Genomic DNA, 13,003 nt, shown 5'->3' with positions numbered 1-13,003 from the left:
TTAGTAGCTGAACCAGAAAAGAGTTTTCTATAACAGCATTTTTTTTCGAGACAAGGTTTCTCTGTATTGTTGTGGAGGCTGTCCTAGAACTCGCTCGGTATACCAGGCTGGTCTCTAACTCACAGAGATCCACCTGCCTCTGCCTCCCGAGTGCTGGGATTAAAGGCATGCGCCACCACCACCCAGCCTATAGCAGCATTTTTAAAGATAAAGGCAGTGGCTGGAGAGACGGACTAGTGTTTAAGAGCACCGGGCTGCTCTTCCAAAGGACTGCCATTTAATTCCAGGTATCCACATAGTGGCTTACAACCATCCATAACTCCATTCCTAAGGGGCCTGACACTTTGTTCTAGCCTTCTCCAATGCCAAATATGTGTGGCATACAGACATGCAGGCAAAACACCCACATGTCTTTTAAAAAGACTTTAAAAGTAGAAAAAAAAGAAGATAAATCAGTTTGTAAAAGACGCACAGGTTCTACCAACTTGTGTTTTAAGGCTTATACAGCCACTTGGTAGTGAGAGTTAACTTCAGACTCAACTTTGATGATTCTTCCTCGGGATGCTCCCATGGGACATTCTCGTACTGGATGAAGAGGTCCTTGCTTCAGTGTTAGGCTCCCTGCTGAGCACATAATGAAATTCCTGTCTCATTGTCACTGCATGTTGAACTTGATGAGAGTCAAGCATACCCATGCTTCAGAATGTTAATGAGTCTCGTTCCTCACCAAAAGTGTCTGAGCATCTTTTTTTCCCTTTAATTTCAATTTACTGAAGGACTACATTTGGGTTCAAAAGAAGTGTCGAGTCCACAGTGCCACATCTCTCCCGAGCCTGACAGTAGCGTGCAGAATCTCATCCCAGCATCGGTGGGACTTAGCTGTGGTCTGAAAGTGACAAGAGACAAACCCCTCCAGAGAACCTAACTATGACCAGGCAGACAAGAGTATAGACAAAGCAGACTTGGTTTGTGAGGTGCTTTTGTTTTGTTTTGTGTTTTTTGACAAGTTGTGTGTCTCCTAACACTCCCCCGTTTTTTAGTGTTTCAGACCCGAGGCAGGCTCAAAGTGAAAAAGGGCTTATCTCACAGGTGTGGTGAAGTTGGGATGGTGTGGTGCTCTGGGCTGGTGTGCGTGTGTGTCGCACAGTAAGCATCCAGACGGCAGCCGTGCAGTGCAATGCCACCGCCACCTGAATGGATCCACAGCACCCACCACAAACCAGATTCAGGAGGCCAGAGCAAACGACATTTCTCATCAGCACCGCCCTCGGACCGCCGTCCTCACCCAGCAGCTAGCCAGCGTTCAACAAACTGAGGGGGAAAAATGTAAAAAAAAATCCAACTCAACACCATGGTTATCAAACGCAGTTGCTTTGGGATATTTGGAAAAAAAATTTGTTTAACATTATTTTGTGTGCTTGTGGTGTGTGTGTGTGCGCGCGCGCGTGTATGCGTGCGTATGCGTGTGTGTGTGTATATGCGTGTGTATGCGTGTGTATGCATGTGTATGCGTGTGTATGTGTGTGTGCGCGTGTGTGTATGCGTGTGTGTGCACGCGCGTGTGTATGCGTGTGTATGCATGTGTATGCGTGTATGTGTGTGTGTGTGTTCTCATTGTGTGCATGTGGAAGATGGAGGATGGCATTAGCTATCTTCCTGTTGCTCTCAGCAGTGTTTTCTTGCTAACAGAGTCTCTCACTGTGCCTGGAGCTCACTCACTGTCTTAGGCTGGTTAGCCAGTGAGCTCAAGGTCTCTGCTGCCTCTGACCATCCTCCATGCCTCGGTCTCTTCATCTGTGAGAGACAGTGCCTTGAGCTTATGTGCTTGTTTGGAGGAGGAGAGAGTTTACAGATGTAGGCAGCCGGAAGAACGCAGGGAAAACACAGCACGCAGCCAGGGAAGGGAAGTACTCCCCAATGTGAAGGCGGAGCCTGTCTGCTTGGAGAGGCTCTTGAGTCCTTAAAGACAGGAGCCCATCTGTCTGTAAGGCACTGTTGCAATTTGCTTTCTGTTGCTGTAGTAAAACACCAAGACCAAAGCAACCTGAAGCAGAAAGGGCATCACAGTCCGTCATGAAGGGAGATCAGGGCGAGAACTCTAGAGGCAGAAACTGAAGCAGAGGCCAGGGAGGAGCGTCATCTAATGGTTTGCTGCCATTGCTTCTTGACACCAGCCAGGGTCACTGTGGGTGGCACCGCACTTCCACATCAATCATTACCCGAGAAAATGCCCCATGGGCTTGCATGCAGGCCAATCTGTCAGAGGCTATTTTTTGTTTTTTTCAACTGAGGTTCTCTATTCCCAGATGACCCTAGCTTAAGTCAAGCTGACCAAACAACAACAACAACAAAAAAAACTACCCAGCACATGCTCCCAGAAGACTAGGAAACAGCCCTCTCTATGTGTGTAGGTGAGAACAAAACCATACGTGTTGATGCCTCTAGGACAACCAGCTTTGTGAGAGAGGGAAAAGCCCTCATGTGTAGCTTCCCACCTGATTTCCAGGGTGGTATCCACAGGCCCCATGCTGCTCAGTGAGGAGAGAGGTAAGCTCTTGCGAAAGACCCTGTTGGCAGGGATCCTGGGTCCCTTCGGTGTTTCCGAGTGTTTAGCACCTAAGAAATGAACAAAAAAAAAAAAAACCCTGTCAGCTGTGTTAGGGTTAAGGACCACAGAGTTAGTAGGAAAAGATGGAGGGTACAGAAAGAGAACGGAGAAGCAGAAGCCAGGGAGGTCAAAGCTGAGGTTCTCGCTGGCCTGTGTCCTCCACACAGCCTTGGGGACCAGCCAACTGTTGTTCTCTGCCAAGGTCTGGGGTGTGAACCTCCCTACCCACCTGGAATAGTCCAAGGTAACTTCCTGCAAGTCTCCAGCCCTCCTTCCTGCCCAGGCAGGCTCCCGGAAGTGCCATCACTAGAAAGAACAAATTGGATGACCTCATGCAGCGATTCTGAGCAGACAAGGACAGGGTTGGGGTTTCCAAAGGGCTCCTTCCCTTGGAGCCTGGGGCCCAGAATTTAGCATATGGTCATGAAACTTTGCCAGTGTAACATGTCCTGATTTGTGTGTGTGTGGGTGGGTGGTATGTGTGATTCGTGTGTGCGCGCGTGTGTATGCGTGTGTGCTTGTTTAACTTGAAGGGTGTGTGGAATTTTAGATGTCGTGGAAAATAATTTCTTTTGATTAGGACAAATGGCATCCACTGTTTTCTCTTCTCACTACTAGGCGGAGGAGAAAAAGCAATGGTTCGAATGGCAGAACTGCTGTTTCAGGTTAAACATAGGAGAAATTTCTTTCTCGGGTGGATTTGATAAAGCCAGGGATGAGCTGTCAAGGGAAATGTTGAAGCCTCTTTGGAAGCTTTTGAAAACAGAATAGAAGCTCACATGTCCCAGAGAGCTGGAGCCTACTCCTGTCTGGAGATGGCGGGAGGAGGGGAGAGGAGACCACAACCCATCTCCCTTCTCAGAGCCCTTCAGTATTGCTGTTTTTATCTGAATGTTCAGCACTTAAAATTTAGAGATGATGGAAGATCAGAGAAGTAGAAAAAACACACACACACATTATCCCTCGATCCAGAGGAAGCCTAGAGTGACTTGCTTTTAGCACACAGGTTTTCCAAATGTTTTCTTCATTTACCAAGAGTCTCAGAAACTTATATCTGAAACTACTTGTATGCTTTTGTGATCCAACTTTTTCGCTTCCTGTTTGATGAATCCATTTCCTCATCAGTGACTATATCATTTTTGCTGGCTAAAGAGTGTCCCTTGGCATGCATGCAATACAGTGTGTTCAGCCAGTTTTGACCTGTGGACGATTTGACTTGTTTTCCTGTAAACTGTTCTTGTGGAATCATCCGACGATTTCCTAGGGACTTATTCTGGGGAGGGAAAGGACTTTGGTGGCACACGGCTTTTGAAAATTTTGCTGGCTCTTGCTAGCTTCCCTTCCAAAAAGGTCGCAGCAGTTTTTATTATCATCGCTTATATTTGATACAGCCATTTCCCTCCATTTTCTAAATAACATGGGGTTCTGACCGCTGGAAGCTGGCTGCTTTCAATATATATTTCTCTGAGCCCTGGGGAAGCTGGAGTTTTCAACAATTTGTAGCCTTTATATTATTTGTCTTTAGAGTCCTATACGCAGACACACACACACACACACACACCCCTCCTCCCCACACAGTTACAGTCTTTTACCAGTAGCTACTTTGGATGTGCCGGACAGAGATTTGCTACAGGGGATTATTCTTCTTCGTGTTGCATTAGCTGTAATTAGACCGTAGAGATCTTCTGCAAGCCAGATGAAGAAGTCTCAAGGTTAGATCACCGAGGATCACAGGACTGCAGGTGGGCTGTGAAGGACGGGCAGACATGGCCGCCGTCCACACCTTGGGATCTGGTCAGGATTCTTGCCACTGAGCAAAGTCAGAGCCACTTGACTGACGACTGGAATGTGACACCTGGAGCACAAGTGGGGAGGAGGGGGAGGGAGGGAGGAGCCCCAGAGGGGAGGGAGGGAAGGTGGTCCTTCGGGACAGTCCTTTGGTTGTGCTCCACCTGAAAGTAGCAGCAGCAGCTCCCCTCTCCTGTCCTCTCCGGTCCCCGCGTCCACACAATGGACAGTGCCCTAAGATACCAGAACATTGTGTAGTCTCTCCGTCCCCCTCTTCCAGGGCCAGGAAAAGTGGACATGGAGGATTTACCTACCTGGAGACAGGGCTAGATAGAATCAGTTGTGCATGGACCAGGTGGACAGAGAGGGGAGGAGCTGGGGCTCTCCCTGGGGCGCCTGCTTCTGGGGACAGAGACAGGATCCATAGCAAGAGAGGAAGAGAACTTTGCAGTGGGTGTGGGTCACCCTGTGCAGACAGAGCCAGGACCACATCTCAGTTTTTCTGGACACACATTCTCTCTGCCCATCCCTTACACCCTTCACTCTTTCATTCTGTGTGCTTTCGAAAACATTTCTAGTTTATTTCTTTGGGTGGAATCCAGACTCCTTACCCCACTCCTGTCAAGCCCAGCCTCATAGGCTCCATCTCTCGCCTGAATCCCCGCACCTCTCAAGTCCAGATTCCCTCATGCCCAGGGCTTTCCTACCTGCCGTCTCTTTCACAGGGATGCCTTTCCCATACACATACACACCCATCGCCTCCTCCTCGGGTCTCTACCCGATGTTACCTTATCTGAGCACCATGAGGAGATCCCTGGCAGGCAGCTGTGTCCAGGATTGTCTGTAGCACAAGGCTGGCTGACAGGAAGGAGATGAACCTGAGCTCTAACGGGGACCAGGGCCAAACACAGCTCACTCAGGAAGCTTAGTGAGGGGTCTCAGAGCTTCATCTACAATAACTGGGGGGTAGCTTCTTCCTTTACTCGGTGTGCAACATACTTCCTGTGTCCAGTTCCTGCCCTGGGACACCCTGCCCTCATTCTCCACCTTGCCTCTCTCCTCATTTCCTCACTGACATGCATATCTTTTCCTCCCCATCCTGGCTCTTCACTGACCTGAGAAAGTCTGTTCTCTTCCAGGTGTATAGCGGGCTTTGATGTGCCCGATTCAGCCCAACTTGTAGGCAAGACATCCACTGGCCATGTCTCAGCTCTGGGAGCTAGCTGGGTAGGAACACTGTAGAAACACGATCTGGGGCCGGAACATCAGTCAGAGCCACTGACAGCTGATAGGGAGCTCACAGTGGACATCACCATGGAAACCCTGTTCTGGTCAGTGGGACTTGTCAAGGACCAGCGGTGGTGGTAGTCAGGTGACTCTAGCTGTGGATGAACAGACAAGGTAGACAGGGAAACTAGTCGTTCTTAATCTAAGCAGCGTCCGTGTGACCTAGAGTGACATGTTAGGGAGAACACACAGAGAGCCGTGTCACTATTTCATGTAGGAGAACACAGGGTGGATAACAGGGTTGACAAGAGGAGCTTGGAGAGAGCAATGGGGCGTGGTGTTTGTGGTTTCTTCCTAACGGTCCAGACCATTTCCTAGGTTAGTGTCAGATCCTGTTCTCTATGCTGGCAGAGGGAAGAGAGGCAGAGAGAAAGAGACTGTCGGTGCTCCCTCTCAAAGGAATGGGGAAGTGTTGTTCTAAATGAACATGTCCATCTGTCTGTCTGTCTATCTGTCTGTCTGTCTATCTATCTATCTGGTGTGTGGGTAGGTGTGAAGATGTCTGGAAAACCAGTAAAACAACCTATGGTTTGCATAAACCAAAACCTTCCATTACCAGATTTCCAGCTACAATGTTTCCAGTGAGTGAGTAAGATATTGCTTTCTCGTTAACATACCTGGGGACAAGCCCTGGAGGACACCTGAATGAATGTACCTGGAAACTCAGAGCCATAAGGCAAACTCCCATAGTGCTCTGGGAAGAAGGGTAAAATATAGACTAATCATCTCAAACAGTAGTTAGTGTGGCTGTCTGACCCCATAACCACAACTGACCAGGAAGCACTTGCTAGTGACCAAATTTGATACAGATATGCTCTATGCTGGTCTCATTGTTGCCTTACTATGTTACATTGACTAGGCTTTTTTTTTTCTTTTTGATCTTCACAGCTTCACAGAGTGCAACTGAGCCAAGCCCTGGATATGTTGTTGGTGGGAATCTGGGTCTTCTCCTGAGAAACCCACTGATCATGAAAGGGGGTATTTTTCAGAGAGCAGCAAACCCCCAGGCACAATGTTTACAGAGGCTACCTATGTACTTGGAGATTAGCCAGGGAAGGGAGACTGAGGAGAAAGGTGTATGCACTCTACTGGCTATGTGCGCTTCAGAAGAGAAAAGACAAATGTAGAATCACCGTGGGATAGTTTACACACCCTTGCATACACATACATGCACACACACCCTTGCTTGTTTAATTTGGCTTAAAAAATAGGTCTGTTTATCCACAGCTTATAATCTAATGCCTGAACTGCACATCGAGCTTTTTAGTTTATTTAATTGAAGGTGTGGCCTGGTGGGTTGTTTTTAAAGACATCCAGGTAATTAGCGGCTTCACTCCGTTTGGTATCTCATGGTCTTCTGCGTGCCAGGCATTGTAATGGGTCCACTAGATACAAAATGAAGATATCATGGACACTCAGTGAAGAAGACTGGTCAATTAAGTCAGAAATCCAAGCCAATAGTGTGGATGGCAATTGCAGTGATTGCCTGAAAGGGGAAGTGACAACCAATCCAACAGGGAGTCGTGATTACAGGAGTCTAGAAAACCAGAATGGTTGTGCCTTCTGAGTTGGCATGGTGGGATTTGTTGTGGATAGTTCTTCTTGCCAGCCTGGGCCCACTGCCGCATCTACCCCAAATGAACACTCAGAGAATTATATTAATTATAGTACTGTTGGCAGATGGCTAGGGCTTCTTATTGGCCAGCTCTGTCTTAATTATTAACCCATAACTACTAATCTATGTATTTCTACATGGCCTTATGTTATCGGAGAATGCCTGACTACCATCCTCTCTTCCCTGGCTCACATGCCAACTGCTTTCTTCCTACACTTCCCAGAATTCTCCTCATCTCCTAGACCCGCCTACCTTGTTGCCCTATTGGCCAACAGTCCTTTATTCATCAACCAATAAGAGAAACATATATACAGAAAGACAACTCCCATCACCGTGGCCCTCCAGAGCTTCCTGGGCATGTGCTCATTCTTCTACCCTCTTTGTCACCAACTGCTTAGGCTCTTGGGATTCTGCCCTTGGACACTGGTGGACCTTGGGTGGGGAATTTGTTATGCCAATCATGCAATCCCTATTCATAGGAATCAGAGCAACTCTCTGCAGAGAATGCATGTGCTTTCCTATAAGGCTTTTGAAGAGACCTCTTTCCAGCAGACTAGGCAAACACTTGCTTGGCTTAGGACCTTTCTATCCTTTGCACTACAGGCAGCCACTAAAAATAGAGCGTGTGGGCACTGAAGTCTTTTTTAGTCATTCTTGCCTCTGAATAAAGCAACATGTCTTCTGGAAGATCCAGAGAGCTGCCAAGACATGGGTAGACAATTTCAGCGGGTTCCTGCTACATCCCCCGAGGTTAGGGCCCTTCCTACACCATGAGAAAGTAAAATTTAAAACTCAATTGAGCAATGGCCAAGCTGGAAGAACAGAGATGATTCTAGTTTGTTTTACCTACCCCCTTCTCTGATTCTGGAATATATATATATATGTATATGTATATATATATATATATATATATATATATATATATATATATATAATTGTACACCAGACACCCTGACTTTCGTGCTGGGAACACTGAGCCTGCGGGCATTACCATACAAAAAACCCGACCAAACTCTCTCTCTTTTATTATAACTCTTTATTCTCACCAACCTAATTTTATACATTAACGTGTCTTTTTTTCCCCCCTATTCGCCTTATGCTCTGGATTCTTGGTCATAGAGCGCTTTTGAGAGTTTTGTTGACCAACCTGGCCCAGACCCCAGGAAATCTCACCAGAATTTTCAGTTATTTATTTGAGAGAGAGAGAGAGTGTGTGTGTGTGTGTGCATGCGCACATCGGTGTGTATACCCACGGGTACTCATACACATGTGTGTGCATGTGTGTGCCCCCTGGTTAAGTGTTTGTCTTCCTGTTGCATCCTAAGTTTCTGCTGCTCTTTTGCAATTCTTAAGGTTATACAAATCAATAACTGTAGGAGGAAACAGTACTCCGTCATTAGCCTTGTGACTTATTAGAGGTGCATACAGATGAGGTAATTAAAGGGTGGTTTACCACACCGCTAACCACACCACTTTAGTCATGACTAAAGATATATTCGGACGTAGGCAGTGAACTACGTCACTAGCCAGGCCCACTTTTGGGCATGGCAAGGGGCATGTATGGAGGAAGGTATAAAAGACTGTTGGCAGAATGTCTTGCCTTCTTTCCGGCTTCCAGTTCGGCAGCGGAAAAATAGTTGGCTCATCTGGGTTGCTTGTTTTTGTGAGTAATTTGTACAATAAATACTTACTTATACTTTCAGTAAGTGTGCCGTTTATCGTTGCGGCATCAAATACCTATAAATATACTATTGTGTTATGCACTGCAGTGCAGCTCCATGGGAACCAGGCAACAAGCAGCAAGTGCAGGCCTATACCATGATGTACATACATGTACATGTCAAAGGGTAACTTTAAGGAGTCAGCTCTCACCTTCCACTTTTTGAGACAGGGTCTCCCTTAGTTCTGCTGATGCTCTATGTTCTCTCTAGGCTGACTGGCTATGTGACCTTCCGTCTGATTCTTTTGACTTTGCTTCCCATCCCTAGGCTGCCGTGGGATATTCAATTATACTGTGACACTTTGAGACTGTTAATAAAGTTAGCCTTGATTCGGGGGTGGAGTCAACGAATAGTTGGCCAGAATTTGTCATAGAGATTTTGGAGAACTCAGAATACAATCCAAGAGAGAGGCACAGGAACAAGTAGGGAGAGGCTTAGAAGATTCTGGGGTCTTTTCAACCATAGAAAGAGAGAGGATCAGCTGGTCTTTCCTCCACCACTTTCTTGATCTGTCAGGTTTTTAAGCCCAATGCCTGACTCGGCAGTTTTTATTAATAATATAAGGACTTAGATAAAGGCTTCATCTGGCCCAAGGTGTTTAACATACCTTGTGACAAGACCTTCCACTGGTATCTTATAACAGATTGAGAATTAATGTGACACTGTGAATAGAAAAAAATATAAAAAAGCAGTCTTTTACATCGATCACTATAATAGGCCATCCACTAGGTAATGAGGAAGGCAAGGGAATTCCAAGCTGTAAAGAGCCCATTAGTTGGATCACTTTATTTACATCTCTCAGATCTGTTGTCATTCTCCATGCTCCAGATTTCTTTTAAATGCCAAACATAAGAGAATTCCAGGTACTGGTTGATTCTTCAATGTGTTGAGCATTTAGCTGTTCCTGTAACAAACATTCTAGTGCCTTTAATTTTTCTGATGTCAAAAGTCATTTTTCTACCCAGAGAGGTTTCCTAGTTAACCATTTTAAGAGGTAGTACTGTTGGTACCTTTGAAACATCCACAGCTGTTGTGCCCTGCTTATGTACAACTAAACAGTTGGTGACTGTTCGTCTTAATACCTTTTAATATTTCTCTCAGAAGCATTCTTCATTTTATGGTTTGTTTATGAGATTGGAGGAATGTTAATCTGTATTTCCATTGCTGAATTCCCCATAAATTCTTTGCTGTGTTAGCCATCTATGACTTCAGTTTTCTTCTCTGTCCTCCTAGTTCTTATACACTCGACCCACCGTGTACTTTGTTTTACCTGAGATAAAGTTCCAATCCCTAGAAACTGAATATTTACCTTCTGAAGAGACCAAGCTGGATGCCAGAATTTTGATGAAATTGGTGTTACAACTGTATCTGTGTCAATCAAAATCTTCAACTGCAATACCATTTATTTATATTTTTAGCTTTGGTCTTTGATCATTATAGAAGTTTGCCAAAAAAATATTTGGATTTTTTTTTTGGTCTCTTCTGAAAACTTTGTTTTGTCTACTGAAGCTGTTCTGTCATCCAGAGCAGTATGCTTTTTAACAACAGGCATTAAGTGTTTTAACTGATCTGTGGATGAGTTTCTCCAATGCTGACAGGGAATGATTGAACCAAATTTGACATGAGGATCTGAGAGAGGCCCCCTAAGGTGTTTTCTGATGGCAAAGGGTTACCTTGTCTGTCCCTTGTAGTCTGCATTCATTGGTCCAGTGTTAGCCTTTGCCACACCTACATTCTTCAAAAGACTGGTGTAGTCAGAGGTTCTGTTCTGTCTGGTCCCACCACCCTTTAGCCCTAAATAAACACAAAGGTACTTGCAATAATTTATAAACTGTTTGGTCGATGGCTCAGGCTTCTTATTGGCTAGCTCTCTTTTAATTATTAACCCATTTCTATTAGTCTAAGTATTTCCACGTGGTCAGTCTTATTTTATAAGAGAAGGGTCTGGCGTCCTATCTTCCCAACAGCTACATGGCAATTCTCTTCATGGCCTCTCTCTCCTTCCTCAACCCAGCATTCTCCTCATCTGGTAGTCCTGCCTATACTTCCTGCCTGGCTACTGGCCAATCAGTGTTTTATTCATCAATCAATAAGAGAAACATATATACAGAAGGACTTCCCCCATCATTTGGGGCCTTCTTTTGGACTATCTCTAGAAAAAAAAAACAGTTTCTAGAAATGCCTTGCCTGTTATCTCTTTTCAGATGACCTTGTTTACCACAATTAAAACATCTGGACTTTTGATTTTTCTTAAAATTTTTAGAAATCACTTCTCCTATCAAAGTATCATCATAAGTATGAGATCCAATATCAGCAGTGTATCAGATCTATTTATCAGTGGGTGCCAATGTTGCCTTTAAATACCTAATCACACACTTGCATTCTGAATTAGCATTTTCAAAAATCAAAGATTCAATTAATATTTGCCCAACTGCTGGACCTCATATCATTCTATTTACAGCTGACGTTAAGCATTGAAAAAAAAAAGAATCAGTGAAGCCTTCCTTTGGACCTTGTATAATTTTAGTAAATGACACAGTCCTCTTTCCTCATTCACCGACCTTATCCCAAGCATCCAAAGATGCTAGATGACATACGGCCAAAGGGATGATTACCAAATCCAAACCATCTTTGCAAGTCAGCCTGTTTGCCTTCACTGAGAAACTGGTCTTGAGAATGTCAATACCTCTAGCCCTATTTCATATTCGACGGCCCTAGTTTCCTCTTTCTGCCATGTTTTCCACTGTAACTGAGGACCAGCTTCCAATACTGCTGTAGCTAAATCTTTCCAGTCTTGGGGGATAATTCTGTTCTGAGCTGCCCCATGAATTTAACATCTGCTTCACATAGGTGAATGCATACCAAATGAAATGACTGCTTCCTCCAATCTTCTCAAATACAACATTTTTACAGGATTCAGGATAACCTCTGCATAGCCTTGGTGGTTTGTTATTGTGTGGTAACTGTATAAACTATGGTTGGTTTTCTAATAACCTTGGGCAGCTCCTCTTCAGTTTCATCATGCAATGGTGTTGTGGGTTCTGCTCTAAACTCCTCTGTCTATGCGTTTTTTCCTAGGTTCACTAGTAGGGCTTTCTAAGGCTTACATCATCTTATCAGTCAATTTTGCATATTTGGCACAACCATCAAACCTTTTTTCTTTTTTTTTAAAGGATATAATGTGAATTACCAAACTGATAATAGTAACTACAATTGACACCATGTCAATTCCAGTTAAATCAGTTACCACTTCATTTATTTTTTTTTCATTTTCAAACCATCTATTATAGCACTATACAGAGTCATAATGCCCTGCATTGGAATAGTGTTTCCCTTTCTCAATGTAGGAAAGATTTTTTTAGAAAATAAAATCTAATTCCCTCCTCACGAATTCCCAGGTGTCTCACCAGATCTCCTGACTTTTTAATTTTTGCAGAGTGGTGTTGCCATTCCCTGCAGAACTGCAGTGGTGGTGCTCAGCTGTGGGGGGGGGATGTGGCTCAGCAGGGTTCCCAGGCAGCCTGGCTGGCAAGGTGTAGCAGGCTGCCCCTGTGCTGCATGGGCCAGGCTGAGGGCACCTGTAGCTGCTCACATGCAGGGGGTGGCTGAGGGTGCAGGCTGTGGGTATGTGATGATAGCAGACAGTGACAGCATAAGCCCAAGCAGGTGCAAGTGGGTGTCAAGGTGTGTAGTTGTTTACTTTTTGTTTTTGTTTTGTTTTTACTCTTTGGGCTTCTTTGTTGTTTCTGGGTCCTGCCACTCAACACCCAAATAAATCACACATGGGGAGACTTAATCTTACTTCTAAAATGCCTGGTCTTAGCTTTACTTGTTTCTTGCCAGCTTTTCTTAACTTAAATTAACCCATCTACCTTTTGTCTCTGGGCTTCTTCTTTTTCTTACTCCTGTATATCTTCTTACTTTCACTCTTACTCCATGGCTTGTTGTATAGCTGGACCCTGTCATCCTCCTCTCCTCTCTGTG

The 13,003-nt window shown here is 45.0% G+C and overlaps 2 long non-coding RNA genes across 3 annotated transcripts in view; one reads left to right on the top strand and one right to left on the bottom strand.

Annotated features, from left to right (window-relative positions):
• LOC110343612 overlaps window positions 1–13,003 on the top strand; it is a 120,934-nt gene that overhangs the window by 63,292 nt on the left and 44,639 nt on the right. The window lies entirely within an intron of this gene.
• LOC121139195 lies at window positions 152–2,960 on the bottom strand. 2 transcript variants are annotated; one of them, XR_005876045.1, is made up of 3 exons: window positions 2,496–2,787; window positions 728–1,311; window positions 152–624 (listed from the first exon to the last, which is right to left on the bottom strand). It is a non-coding gene; the product is annotated as an uncharacterized LOC121139195 (long non-coding RNA). The 2 variants fall into 2 exon arrangements; XR_005876046.1 differs by lacking the exon at window positions 152–624 and adding an exon at window positions 2,838–2,960 and having other exon boundaries at window positions 963–1,311; window positions 2,496–2,616.

This window comes from Mesocricetus auratus, unplaced genomic scaffold, assembly GCF_017639785.1.
Source record: "Mesocricetus auratus isolate SY011 unplaced genomic scaffold, BCM_Maur_2.0 Super-Scaffold_15014, whole genome shotgun sequence".
In the NCBI taxonomy this organism is placed as follows: Eukaryota; Metazoa; Chordata; class Mammalia; order Rodentia; family Cricetidae; genus Mesocricetus; species Mesocricetus auratus.
The sequence above is the reverse complement of the archived record's forward strand: the minus strand, read 5'-3'. Positions and strand labels throughout refer to the sequence as shown.